Source organism: Pongo abelii, chromosome 5, assembly GCF_028885655.2.
Source record: "Pongo abelii isolate AG06213 chromosome 5, NHGRI_mPonAbe1-v2.0_pri, whole genome shotgun sequence".
NCBI classification, from domain to species: domain Eukaryota; kingdom Metazoa; phylum Chordata; class Mammalia; order Primates; family Hominidae; genus Pongo; species Pongo abelii.
Genome location: NC_071990.2, coordinates 6,001,594 through 6,015,775, shown reverse-complemented (window position 1 = coordinate 6,015,775; position 14,182 = coordinate 6,001,594). Strand labels below are relative to the sequence as shown.

At 41.8% G+C, this 14,182-nt stretch overlaps 1 long non-coding RNA gene across 1 annotated transcript in view; it reads right to left on the bottom strand.

The window, feature by feature from the left end:
- The window catches only part of LOC134761605 (uncharacterized), an 83,628-nt gene that overhangs the window by 2,537 nt on the left and 66,909 nt on the right, over nucleotides 1-14,182 (bottom strand). Inside the window, exon 2 of the long non-coding RNA XR_010140516.1 lies at nucleotides 713-841. This is a non-coding gene — a long non-coding RNA (uncharacterized LOC134761605). The remainder of the gene's footprint in view (nucleotides 1-712; nucleotides 842-14,182) is intronic.

The window sequence follows — 14,182 nt, the reverse complement described above, 5'->3', positions numbered from 1 at the left end:
TTGGTTGGAGGAGGTTGAATTTTCAAGAAACACTGCATATGTATTGGAAGCATAAATGTATGGAAAAACATGGTGTACTCGAAGTTGCATAGACCCATTCCTAGCTTACCACTATCTAGAATTTAACGAGTCTTCAGATAGCTGGAAATGAGATGTCAAGGCTGGGAGGAAATGCTGTCAGAAGCAAAACAGCTAAAGGATGTGCAACGAGTTGGAGGCTCCCCCTCCATCAAAGTTAGCTGAGACAGGAGTTCCTCTTGAATCATGGGAAGTGTTAAGACCTCCTAAGTAGGAAGAGTGGGCCAGAATGAATACCACAATGAAGTATCTAGGCCCAACAGGGGATGACACTATGTAATAGAGAGACAGTGCATTTGATTAAAGGATGTACCAAAATATTGCCTACTTTACAGCTCCACATCCAATTAATATTGCTACACCTTTTTTCTCCCCTCTGGAAAAAAAAAAAAGCACTTAACCAATGAACTGATTCTCTGGCCTTGGCCCTAGGGAAACATGTTTCTCTTACTTTATCCACCAGGAGGCGGTAAAGAGTCTTCTCTAGTGCAGAGCTGAGCTGGGTTCTTGGGCGGAAGGTTCAGCCCACATAGTCTATAATCCTTCTTAAGGTCATAGAAAATTAGGATTGTCCGTTCTGACATTATGCATTAGGCATAAAGAATAAGGCATTAAAGGCTGCTGATCTAATTACCACTTTTTGTGCCCTCCATCTTCACAGAGCCCAGGAAATATCAGCACTGCTCAGAAAGAGTACATGTTCAGATTTCTTCTTGTATCTGTCTCTGCCTCCCCTGAAGTAGTTTTCTGGGAAAGAGAAAGCCTGTAATAAAACCAGATATACACATGTCTTAATTAGAATGAAAGATGGATGTTTATTATTTCCAAATACTTAGTACTTTACATGTATAAGAATTCCGGTCTCTGCAAAATCTGAATTAAAAGAAATGATGCAACTAAAAAAATTAATTTCTTATGTTTCAGAAGACTAGTACCAACACCCATATCTCCTTATATTAAATGCATTGGCACTAAGTCCTAAGAAAGAGTATGAGGAGCTGAAGGGACTGGGAACTGGTAAGGTGGCTCTCTGCAGACTAGCTGGCCTGGCACACCATTACTCAATGCTGTCTCTTTTCACAGACTTCTCAGATTTGCAGTAGCTCTCTCCCCACCTTCTACTGTCCCTCAGAGAGGGTTCTCAGCATCTTTGCCTCCCCTGCACATCTCCTCTTTACTTTGGCTCATTTGCATGTGCATGTGAAGAATGTTAGATTTTATAATTCCAGGAAAAGACAATAAAAGCAGATGCAGTCTGGCTCTGGCTGATCTATAAATGGACCCAAATTAAATCTGGGTAGCCAAGTGTGGTGGCATGCACATGTAATCCCAGATACTTGAGAGGCTGAGGCAGGAAGATCACTTGAGCCAGGAGTTCAAGACCAGCCTAGGCAACACAAAGAGATTCCACCTCAAAAAAAAAAAAAAAAAAAAAAAAAAAATTCTGGGCAGTGCTGAGAACAAAAGCAATATCAAATATAGAGCTCACCAAAAGGATTCTAGATTTGGATGTTAAGAGGCTTAAGATACTCTCCAGGACATTGGAATGGGCAAAGACTTCTTAAGCAATAGTTCCACAGGCACAGGCAACCAAAGCAAAAATGGACAAATGGGATCACATCGAGTTAAAAAAGCTTCTGCACAGCAAAAGAAACAATCAACAAAGTGAAGAGACAACACACAGAATGGGAGAAAATATTTGCAAACTACCCATCTAACAAGGGACTAATAACCAGAATATATAAGGAGCTCAATTGACTCTGTAAGAAAAAAATATAATAATCTGATTTAAAAATGGGCAAAAAGATCTGAATAGGCATTTCTCAAAAGATGATATACAAATGGCAGATATATGAAAAGATGCTCAACATCAGTGATCATCAAAGAAATGCAAACCAAAACTACAATGAGGTATCATCTCACCCCAGTTAAAATGGCTTATTTCCACAAAACAGGCAATAACAAAAGCTAAAAGGGATGTGGAGGAAAGGGAACCCTTGTACACTGGCGGGAATGTAAATTAGTACAACCACTGTGGAGTGCAGTTTAGAGGTTCTTCAGAAAAACTAAAAATAGAGTTACCATATGATCCAGCAATTCCACTCGTAGGTATATACCCCAAAGAAACGAAATCAGTATATCAAAGAGATATCTGCACTCTCATGTTCATTGCAGCATTGCTTACAATAGCCAAGATTCAGAAGCTACCTAAGTGTCCATCAACTGACAGATAAAGAAAATATAGTACATATACACAACGGAGTAAAAAGGAATGAGATTCAGTCACTTGTAACTATATATATGGGACAGGAGGTCATTATGTTAAGTGAAATAAACCAGGCACAGAAAGATAAACATCACATATTCTTACTTATCTCTGGGTGCTAAAAGTTAAAACCATTAGAACTGATGGAGATAGAGAATAGAAGGATGGTTACCAGAGGTTGGGAAGGGTAGTCAGGGAGAAGGGGCAGGAGAAAGGCTGGCTAATGAGTACAAAAAAAAAAAATAGAAAGAATGAATAAGACCTAGTATTTGATAGTATAATAGGGCAACTATAGTAAAACATAATTTAATTGTACATTTTAAAATAGCTAAAAGAATATAGTTGGATTGTTTGAAACACAAAGAATAAATGCTTGAGGTGATGGATACTCTATTTATCCCAATATGATTATTATGCTTTGCATGCTTGTATCAAATATCTCATGTAACCCACAAATATATACACCATGTACCCACAAAAATTAAAAATAAAAAATTTTAAAAGAGACCTTAAGATAAAGACAATAGCCTCCCTCTCTCTCTCTCTCTCTCTCAACATGCAGTCATTTTTATCAGGACCTATTTTCATTGACTTTTATGATAATTTCCCTTTAATTCTATCACTTTCACATCTATTTCTTATATTTAGAGAGAAAGGAAAGACACAGAAAAGGTGAGTAAAAAGCCATATAAAGTTGAATAACAAAACTCTGCTTTTTGATGATTCATGATCTTTTGATGGTGTAAGAAGTTTACTTTATAAACCCACACTAATTACTCTGCTGCATGTTAGTTATTGAAACACAGAATCACTCTAGTCTTAAAATGCCAATTTATTATCTGCTCTTTGGTTAATATTCATCTCAAGAAGATAGACTGCCATTAGATACCAAGAGTTACAAATTCAAAGTTATACTTCCTGATTCACAAAATAAATTATTTTTCTTATTTAATCACCTAAGCCAGGTTTAATGAACCATTTTATAAGGCCAGATAAGATTAGCTAATCCATATGATTTGTCTAACTTCTATGTTTTTCCATATCATCTATATAATGCTTTACTTGTAGTAAGTTCTCAAGTAAATGTAAGTTGAATTTAATTTCATTTTCACTTATTGGAGAGATTCATAATCCACGTTGGAAAGACTGCTTAAATGCTCCTTTGCACCAAACTAAAAGCATACCTTTTTAGTTTTTACTATTTCTTTGCATTTCTCCCAAAATCTGTGGACTTATGGAGAATGAAAACTGTTTAAGGTCTGAGTTTCAGGGTATCACAAAATCACAGGGCCTAAGACATATAAGATGAGGGTCAAATGCACTGCAAGGCTCCAAAGGTATGTTCAGTAACAGAGACCCCACTTCAGCCGTTGCTCAGGAAGATGAGCCATGACGCTAAAAAGCTCATGCTCCAGGGCCACTCACTTGCACTGTGCCCTTCTAAAGCTCTGAAGGAGCCCTGGCATTGTTTTGACATAGCTATATTGTTTGGTCATAGCTATTTTTTAATTCTGCAAAAGGAAGACAGTTTCACCATAATCAGTTAAATTATCAGTTTTCCCCCAGCCTAGTTCTCTTTGTATTAGATGGCATTAGACTATACACAGGCATTTTGGGGATCCAGATAAGGGAAGGATATATTGGGGATAGATTCACTTTATATTTAGTTGAATATACTTATGTGGTTCATCACCTCTGTAGTGTATAATGAGGTTACTGCTAGCTACCTCACCCTAAGGATGACTTCCAGGAATACTGCCATCTCTTATTTACAAACGTGTAGGGCCAAAGATCTACTATGGTACAGGTGAATGTGACCTATGGTGCCCAGCATTGGATGTATGTAGAAGAAACAAGGTATAAAATGTAGAGAGCTTGAAGCTAGTCTGTATAAGCTTGTAAACTAAGGATTCACTTCTTGTCAATACCAAGTCAAAATGAAAGAACTCTACTGAATAATATGGCATATATAGTTTTAAACACATCATGTGACTGCTTTATGGGAATAACATAAAATACAATTATGAAAAATCTTGCATTTAAGCACACAAGCAATTACATTAGCATGTGAGCTTGTATATGCATCCCAACGTATCAGATCACATCTTAGCAGCTTGATGCACCTAATCCAAATAAAGTCTGGTAGTTCCAGGTGAAATATTATGAAACTTCCTACTGATGCAGTGAAACAGGCTGAAAAAACAAATGTTCCAGTGACAAACTCCTATACATATTCATCAATAAGTCAAATGTATGATGTAATAATAATTTTATTATGCAATTATAAAACTAAGTATAACATAGCAGTAATTTTAAAATGCATTTGAATTGCTCTTTCTTATGCCTTAATGTCAGATAAATTTTGAGTTGTATTCAAATATTCTACATTTTACTACAATTCAAGTGTGACTGAAAGTAAGAATCCTAGTAGGAGCCAAAATGTAAACTAAAAGAAAGGAAATGCAGAAGTTTCAAAATATGAAAGCGTTCTTCAAGCATTTCTTCCTGCCTTGCTGTTTACCTTCTACTTCAAATTGTATTTTCTTCTGGAATGATTCAGGGAAAATATCATTAAGTGGTGCTAAGTGGGGTGGAGGATTGGGGTGAACAGAAACCTAGCATGGGCATTGAAGCCCAGGCAAGATGAACCAGGTACCCCAGGTGAGGGATGGTCACAGCACAACATGGGCTGTCAGAACCTCAACAGCAGAGGAAGAGGTTCCTATGGGATGGTATGATGGAAGCAGCCCTGGAAAATAGTATCAGCACACAAGCCGGATGAGGAGGGGCTTTTACAGGGGACTAGCATCAGCCCAACACAGATTGTTGGAGACAGAGCAAAGTGAAGAGGGTGTCCGTATAATGGGAGGGTGGTGAAATCTGCAGCCTGGGCACAGGCCAATGGAGCCATGCTAGGTGGGGAGGGGAGCATGATGTGGGTGTGAAAGTACCAAGACAAGAAAGAAAGGCATCCCCATCGCATGCTTGTGGTGGCCCAGGACTGGGTATTAGAGCCCAAGCTAGGAGAGGAAAGTGTCTTTGCAGTGGGGGGAAGTGGGAGCCAGTACTGGTGACTGATAAGTAAATATATTGAAGATAGCTACAAATAGGAAAAGAGAAAAAACAAGAATGATCTCTGTAGTATTGAACTGAAATTGGAAATATTGATGTGAACTCACAACTTTCTATATGTAGATAGATAAATATGAAAATAAATATAAATGTGTGTATTTATGTATGCACCTATGTACCTAATTCCCCCACTAAGTCGACTGTTGCTGACGCCCAAAAGCTAAGAGCACACCCTAAATGCACTGTGGATTCTAAATGCATTTCCCAGAGAAAAATACCAAGACTCCTTGGAGAAAAGACTAATTTCAAGGAGGGCAGGGAAAATACAAGATAAGCCTGGATTATTTTAAGGCAGAAAGTGATTAAGTGCTCAAAGAATAATAGGAACGTGACAAAAGACCTGACACAGTTTTGGCATCTAATAATAATGATAGTAATAGCTTGGAACTCATTGAGTAAGCTAGGAGTCCTTGGAACTATAAATATATATCTACATACATACATACATACATACATACACAAATAGAGAGAAGTGTTTGCCTTATACCAAGTAATAAATATAGAAGAAAAATTGAATTAGAAAATAACAATTTAGCAATTATCACAGTAATAATTAATTTAGTCAAGAAACACCAACGGATGCTAAAACTAGTGTGTGAAAGTTTTATGACAAAGGGGATATTTTAAACAGTCTTGAAAAATTTCCCCACAAAACATATATTAATTGCAAAAGAGAAAACAGTAACTTAACAGTGCAGAAACCTGGCAGACATCACCTTGATCAAATGATCAAAGTTAACGTCACCGATAATGGGACAAATCCAAATCATGTGTCACCTAATATAATGCAATGAGAAGAGAACAACAATGCTTCTGTGATATTCCTGCCACAGAAGCATTGATAACCTGAAAAGAATCATAAAGAAACATCAGGGAAACCTAAATTAAGAAACACTTTACAAAAGCGGGGGAAGATTCAAGATGGCTGACTAGATGCAGCTAGTACACTCCTCCACAGAGAGGAACCAAAATAGCAAGTAGATATTCACACTTAAAATAGATTGTCTAGGAGAGACACTGGGATTCAACACAGAAGTGAAGGGAAGCACCGACAGCTAGTAAGGAGAGGGAAGCAAGACCCCCTGTTTGGCTAGGGTTGGCAGGGAGCCAAGAGAAGCTCCCAGACATGGTATAGGATAAGAAGGAGACTTCCAGGGCTCCCCATTGCTGCCATGGTCTTTTAAAATCTTAGCTACAGGAGAATCCCTCAATCCATGTGGGCTCAAGACTAACATAGGGACTTTTCTAGAGATTGCACAGAGGCATTGCTCTAGAGAGGAGACTCACACAGAGTCCCACAGGCATCCAAAATCTGAGTAGCTACAGCTTGGTGCCATTCTAGGAGCCAAGATCCCAAAGGAATGTGTCCTGCCCTGGGACCAATGCCATCGTTGCTGCTGCTTCCACCAGGCCAAGAAGGGAGGGAGGAAGCCAGGCACTACCATGCACCCCTATGACAAATCCCACCGCTGCTGCTATGGGCCACTGTAGGATTGTATTTGTCCATTTTGAATCGCTATAAAGGAACACTTGACACTGGATAATTCATAAAGAAAAGAGGTTTATTTGGCTCACAGTTCTGCAGGCTATATAAGCATGGCACCAACATCTGCTTGGCTTCTGGTGAGGCCTCAAAGAACTTTAACTCATGATAGAAGGTGAAAGGGAAGCAGGTGTGTCATATGGTGAGAGAGGATGCAAGAGATAGAGAGAGGAAGGGGTTTCAGACTTTTTCACAACCAGATCTTGTGGTAACTGACGGAGTGAAAACTAACTCATTACTGCTTGGCTTCTGGTGAGGCCTCAAGGAGCTTTTACTGATGACAGAAGGTGAAGGGTGAGCAGGTGTGTCACATGGTGAGAGAGCATGCAAGAGATAGAGAATGAGGTTTCAGACATTTTTCACAACCAGATCTCATGGTAACTAATAGAGTGAAAACTCACTCATTAGTGCTGGGACAGCACCAAGTCATTCATGAGGGATCCACCCCCATGAACCAAATATCTCTCACTAGGCCCCACCTCCAACATTGGGGATCACATTTCAACATGAGATTTGGAAGAGACAAATATCCAATCCATATTATTCTGCCTCTGTTCCCCCGCCAAATCTCATGTCCTCCACACATAACAATATGCAATTATCCCTTCCCAATAGTCCCCAAAAGTCATAACTTGTTCCATCATTAACTCAAAAATTCAAAATCCAAAGTGACATCTGAGACTCAAGGCAAGTTTCTTACAGCCTTGTAAATCAAATAGAAGTTATTTTCTTCCAAGATACAATGGCAGTACAGGCATTGGGTAAACACTATCATTACAAAGGGGAGAAATTGGCCAAAAGAAAGGGATTACAGGCTCCATGCAAGTTTGAAACCCAGCAGAACAGACATTAAACTGTAAAGCTCCAAAATAATCACCCTTGACTCCATGTTCTGCATCATGGGCACACTGGTATGTTGGGTGGGCTCCCAAAACCTTGGGAAGATCTGCCCCTATAGCTTTGTTGGGTACAGCCCCCATGGCTGCTCTCACAGGTTGGAGTCCAATGTCTTTGGCTTTTCCAGTCTCAAAGTGCAAGCTGCCAGTCCCTACACCACTCTGGTGTCTGAAGCACAGTGACCCCATTCCCACAGCTCCACTAGGCAGTGCCCTGGTAGAAACTCTGTGTTGGGGCTCCAACCCTACAATTCCCCCTTGGCACTGTCCAAGTAGAGGTTGTCTGTGGGGGCTCCACCCCTGCAGCAGTCTTCTGCCTGGAAACCCAGGCTTTCCCATGCATCCTCTGAAATCTGGGTGGAAGCCACCAAGCCTTCTTCACTCTTGCATTCTGCATACATGCAGACTTAACACCATGTGGAAGTCACCAAAGCTTATGGCTAGTGTCCCAAGGCTGCACAGGACAGTGAGGACTCAGGCATGGCCCCTGAAACCTTCCTCCTAGGCCTCTGGACCTGTGATGGGAGGGGACTGCCCCAGAGATTTATGAAATTCTTTTGAGGTTTTTTTTTCCATTGTCTTGGCTATTAGCACTTGGCTCCTCTTTAGTCATGCTAATCTCACTAGCAAGTGGTTGCTCTGCAGCCCTCTCAGATTCTTTTCCTGAAAATGCTCTTTCATTCTCTACCACATGGCCAGACTGAGGATTTTCCAAATTTTTACACTTTGCTTTCTTTTAACTGTAAGTTCCAACTCTAAATCATTCCTTTGTTCCCACATCTAATTGTAGGTTAGAAGCAGCCATGCCACTTCTTGAATACTTTGCTGTTTAGAAATTTCTTCTGCCAAATACCCTAGGTCATTCTAGGTTCAACCTTCCACAGATCCCTGTGGAATGGACATAATATATCCCAGCTTTTTGCTAAGGCATAACGCAAGTGACCTTCACTCTGTTTCCCAATAATGAAATGAGGAAACTCATTTCCATCTGAGACCTCATAAGCCTGGCCTTCACTGTCTATGTTTCTATCAGTCTTTCAGTCACAAACATTTAACCAGTCTCTAAGAAGTTCCAAAATTTTCCTCATCTTTCTGACTTCTTCTGAGCCCTCCAAACCCTTCCAATCTCTGCCTGTTACCCAGTTCCAAAGCTGCTTCTGTCACATGATCCTTGGGGTGTCACAATGCCAGCCAGAAACTCCTGTGGATGGTGATGCCTTCTGCCTCAGAATTGCTCACACCCACTGGGCTCATTCTCTCCACTCAGCCCAGCAGGCTGAACTCGAACTGCACTACAAGCCCAGATCCCACACCTGCCAAGGGAAAGTCAGGTGCAGAGTGGTGATGGGGAGGAAGCAAGCGTGGTGTCCAGCCACTGCACACAGCCAGGTATGCTGGCTGCTGCAGTGGGGTGGGCAGCTCCAAGTGCCAGCACAAGCACGGGCTTCATGCAAGGCTGTGGCTATACCAGACATACCATAAGTGGCTTCTGCTGCAGGCACCAGTGTCTGGACAAGGGGAACGTGGTGGTGCCCAAAAGCTTGGAGACCTCAGGAACTGCAAAGCCCCAAAGAGAGTATCATAGCAATGGCTAGGGGAACCCCTACGCCTGGGTTCCCTGAAGGGCCACAGCTCTCCTCTCTTCGTTGCCCTCAACATGGCAAGTGCAGGGGTGGGGGGCCATGTTTCAGCCCTGTTTGTGTTACAGCTCCTTCAGACCTGCCATTGGGTGGGTCCCGAGTTCTTGTCCTGTGTCCAGGAAGAATGAGGTATGCAGACAACTGGAGGGTGAGCAAGGCAAAGAGGAGCTTCACTGAGCAACAGAATAGCTCTCAGGAGACCCAAAGTGGGTAGCTCCTTTCTGTAGGCAGGTCATCCTGATGAGAACAGCCCTCAGTGAAGAGGAGACCCATAGTGGGTAGCTCATTTCCACAGGCTGAGCGTCCAGCTCTCAGCAGAGAGGAGACCCATAGTGGGTAGCTCCTTTGCACAGGCAGGTCATCCCCACAGATGGAGGATACCCGAAATGGGTAGCTCCTTCCCATGGCTGGTAGTCTTCATGTTTGTGTGAGTCTGGCTGAATCTCGGGTTTTTATGGGCTCAGAAGCGAGAAAGTGCATGCGAATTGGTCCATGTGCGGCCATGGGAGGACCAGGATAAAGCACCATAAGTTCTCACTCCAGGCAGCAGACTCCACCCAGAACTGGCGGTCTGGCCCCCAGGCTATAGGCCATCCATGGCTTGAAGGTGGGGCTTCACTGGGGACTCGCCCTTTCTGCCCAGGAAACTGTTTCCTTCTTGCTGCCATCAACATGCCCTCCCCTACACCCAGGCTGTTTGTGCTGAGAGGCACCTGCTGTCTTGTGCCAAGTCACCTCAGTGTCCCCCCAGCCTCCCTCCTGTGCTCCTCAGTGCCCAAAGTCTGGAGGGAGCTGAGGCAGCAAGGGGCTGGTGTATCAGCACCACCCTGAGTACACACACATCTGGCCAGGTCACAACAGTGCCTGGGCTTGGCTGCAACTTTGCTCTGCACCAGAGCTGGTGCCAGGAGTAGGGAAAATCCAGGAAGTGGGAGCAAGCACTACCAAACCTGCAAGGGCAGGGGGTCTTCCTGGGCCCCAAGAGCACAGGGAAGCCCAGGTATGGAGCCACACCTGGGTGGCTGCAGCTGCACCCAAGAGCATGGGGCTCCTACTCTGCCAACTTAGTAGGGAGTGGGGCCCCCACCATCCCCATGAAGCACACAACCCCAGCTATGCCTCCCCCACTGCAGCTGGCATCTTCACAGCAGCCACTCCAGACAGGCAGCCACTGCCATTACTTCTACATATTTGGGTATCTTTATAGCAATTTTCCCCTCCTTCTTATTACCAGTTTTCTCTATTAGTTCATTTTACATTGCTAAAAAGAAATATTTCAGACTGGTTAATTTATTTAAGAAAAAAATTATCTGGCTCACAGTTCTGCAGGCTGTACAAACATGCCACCAGCATCTGCTCAGCTTTTGATGAGGCCTAAGGAAACTTTCACTCATGGCAGAAAGTGAAGTGGGAGCAGATGAATCACATGGTGAGAGACAGAGAGAGAGGAGGGGGTCACCATACTCTTTAACAACCAGATCTCACAGTACTAATAGAGTAAGAACTCATTCATTACTACTGGGACAGCACCAAACCATTAATGAGGGATCTGACTCCATGATCCAAATACATCCCACTAGGCCCCACTTCCAACTTTGAGGATCACATTTCAACATAAAATGTGGAGGGAACAAATATGAAAACTATATCAGGGACCAAGGTATGAGCAAATTGCACTTGCCACAGCTATCTGCCTACACTGCTCCAGCTGAGAGGGACTCTATTCTCCCTGGTGGTAAGTCTTCATCTGTCATGATTCTGAAGGCCTAGCTTCCAAAAGTCTGCATCCTGTCCTGGAGCCAGTGACAATATTGTACCTGCTGCTGCTGGTCTAAAGAGAGAGGGAGAAGTCAGGCTCTTTCACATTCTTTGAAGACAAATCCCATTGCCACTGTTGTGGGCTGCTTGTGGGGGCTGGGGGCATTGCAAAGTGAGGAGTGAGCAAACTGCACTCCCCACAGCTACCTGCCTATGCTGCTGCAGTTGAGAAGGACTCTGCACTCTGTAGTGGCAGGCCCACAGCATAGCCATCTCTTCCCACAGTTCAGCATTCCACCAGCATGGGTGACAGCTGACATTGACTATCACAGCTGGCACCTGAATGCACTATGAGGGAATCTGAGGACAAGTCTGCTGCCCCAGTCCCCTTCCTCCAATATTTGATGATACCATCCAGGAGCCTGGGAATCTCCCAGTCCAGTCCACCACCATTGGCACTTGAACACTCCTCCCAAGGGCTGAGGTCGAGCTGATTCAACCTATCAATGCCACCATAGCTGGCAGCCACCTCCACATGCCACCAGCAAGCCAGGGGACTGGCTCACCAAACCTGTCACAGGCACTGCACATCAGCAGGGACCACTTGGTTTCCAGTGGGTTGCTGTACCACTGCTATCGCCACCACTGACATCACACCAGCTGCCCAGGGACCTGAGAAGCCACACTCACATCCATCTCACTGCTGCCACTTCCAGTATCCAAGCCAGCTACCTAGAGGCCCCAAATTCAACTCTCTTGGACCCACTAACACTGGGGCTAGCATAAGCAGCCCTAGAGCCCAAGAACAAGCATGTTTATCCCACTACTGCCAAAATTGGAGCCTAAAGACTGACCTACCTGGCATCCTACTCCCCAGAAAAACTTCACCACATCCTCCACTAATAACCACACCCTAAATCACTGTGGAAAAGGCAGAAATCACTGACACTATTTATAGATGAAGAAATCATACAGAGAACACACTAAAGCCCACACTCAAAATTAAAAGCATCTTATCCAGACAACAACATACATACATCTTCAGGAAAGAGTCCTCCCCTAAAAAAGTGATTTCAAAAAATTCAAAGAAACTACTATTATAGCAGATATGCAGATATCAACATATAAACACAGGAAATAAAAAAGAAATATGACATCACCAAAGGAACACAATAATTCTCAAGCAATAGATCCCAATCCAAAAAAAAATTTATGAAACCCCAGATCAAGAATTCAAAATACTGATTTTAAAGAAACTCAGTGAGATACAAGGAAATTCTGAAAAACAATACAGAGAAATCAGAAAAACAATTTAGGAAATGAAAGAGAAACTTATTAAAGAGATATATATTTTTAAAAGACACAAAACAGAAATTCTGGGACTGAATAATTCATTGAATGAAATACAAAATGCATTCAAAAGGTTTAACAACAGACTAGATCAAACAGAAGAATCTCAAAACTTGAAGGCAGTCTTTTGAAATAACCCAGTCAGAGATAAAGAAAAACAATTTACAAAACGAGCAAAGCCTTTGTGATATTTGGGACAAGATAAAGTGACCAAATATTCTAATTACTTGTATCCCCAAGGGTGAAGAGAAAATGAAAGAATCAGAAACCTATTAAACAAAATAATAGATGAAAACTCCCCAAATCTAGCAAGGGATTTAGACATTCAGATGTAAGAGGCTAAGCAATTTCCAGGAAGATGCAATGCAAGGTCTTCTCCATGGCACATTATAGATAGACTGTCTAAAGTCAAAGATAAAGAGCAAATCCTAAAAACAGCAATTGAAAAATGTCTAGTCACCTATAAACGGAATGCCATAAGACTAACAGTGAATTTCTCAGCAGAAACATTAGGGCCAGAAGAGATTGGGATAGTATATTTGAAGTGCTTAAAGAGAACAATTGTCAGCCAAGAACACTATATATTGCAAAATCATCTTTCACAAATGAAGGAGAAATAAAGTCTTGCCCAGATAAGAAAATGCTAAGGGAATCTGTTTCACTAGATCAGCCCTACAAGAAATGCTCAGGGGAGTCCTAAACCTGGAAGTGAAAGAACAATATTTACCATCATGAAAACACATAAAATTCAAAACTCACTGAAGAAGAAATTACACAAAGGAGAAAAAAGAAAGAACTCAAATGGTACCCCTACAGAAATTCATCAAACCACTATGGCAAGCAATCAGAGAAAAGTAAAACAACAAAGATATATAAGACAACCAGAAAACAATTAACAATATGACAAGAACAAAGCCTCACATATTAATAATAACCTAGAAGATAAACAGATTACATTGCGGAATGACTGAATGGATTTTAAAATGATCTAACTATGTGCTGCTTACAAGAAACTCAACAGTAATGACACACAACGACTGAAAGTAAAGGGGTGGAAAAAGACATTCAATGCAAATGGAGTCCAAAATTGAGTAAAAGTAGCTATATTTTTATCAGATAAAACAGACTTTTAAATCAAAAACAGTCAAAAAGACAAAGAAAATCATTATCTAATGATAAAGGGATCAAATCAGCAAGATGCTATAACTATTCTAGATAATATACACCCAACATTAGAGTGGCAGATTCATAAAGCAAATATTACTATGTCTTAAGAGAGACATAGCAACACAATAACAGTGGAGGACTTCAACACCCCACCCTCATCACTAGAAAGATTATCTAGACAAAAAAATCAATGAAGAAACATTGGATTTAAACTAGATTTTAGAGCAAATGGACCAAATAGGCATTCACAGGACATTCTATCCGACAACTGTGTAATATACATTCTTTTCATTAGAACATGGAACATTCTCCAGGATAGACCATATGTTAAGCCACATAACAAACAGTCTCA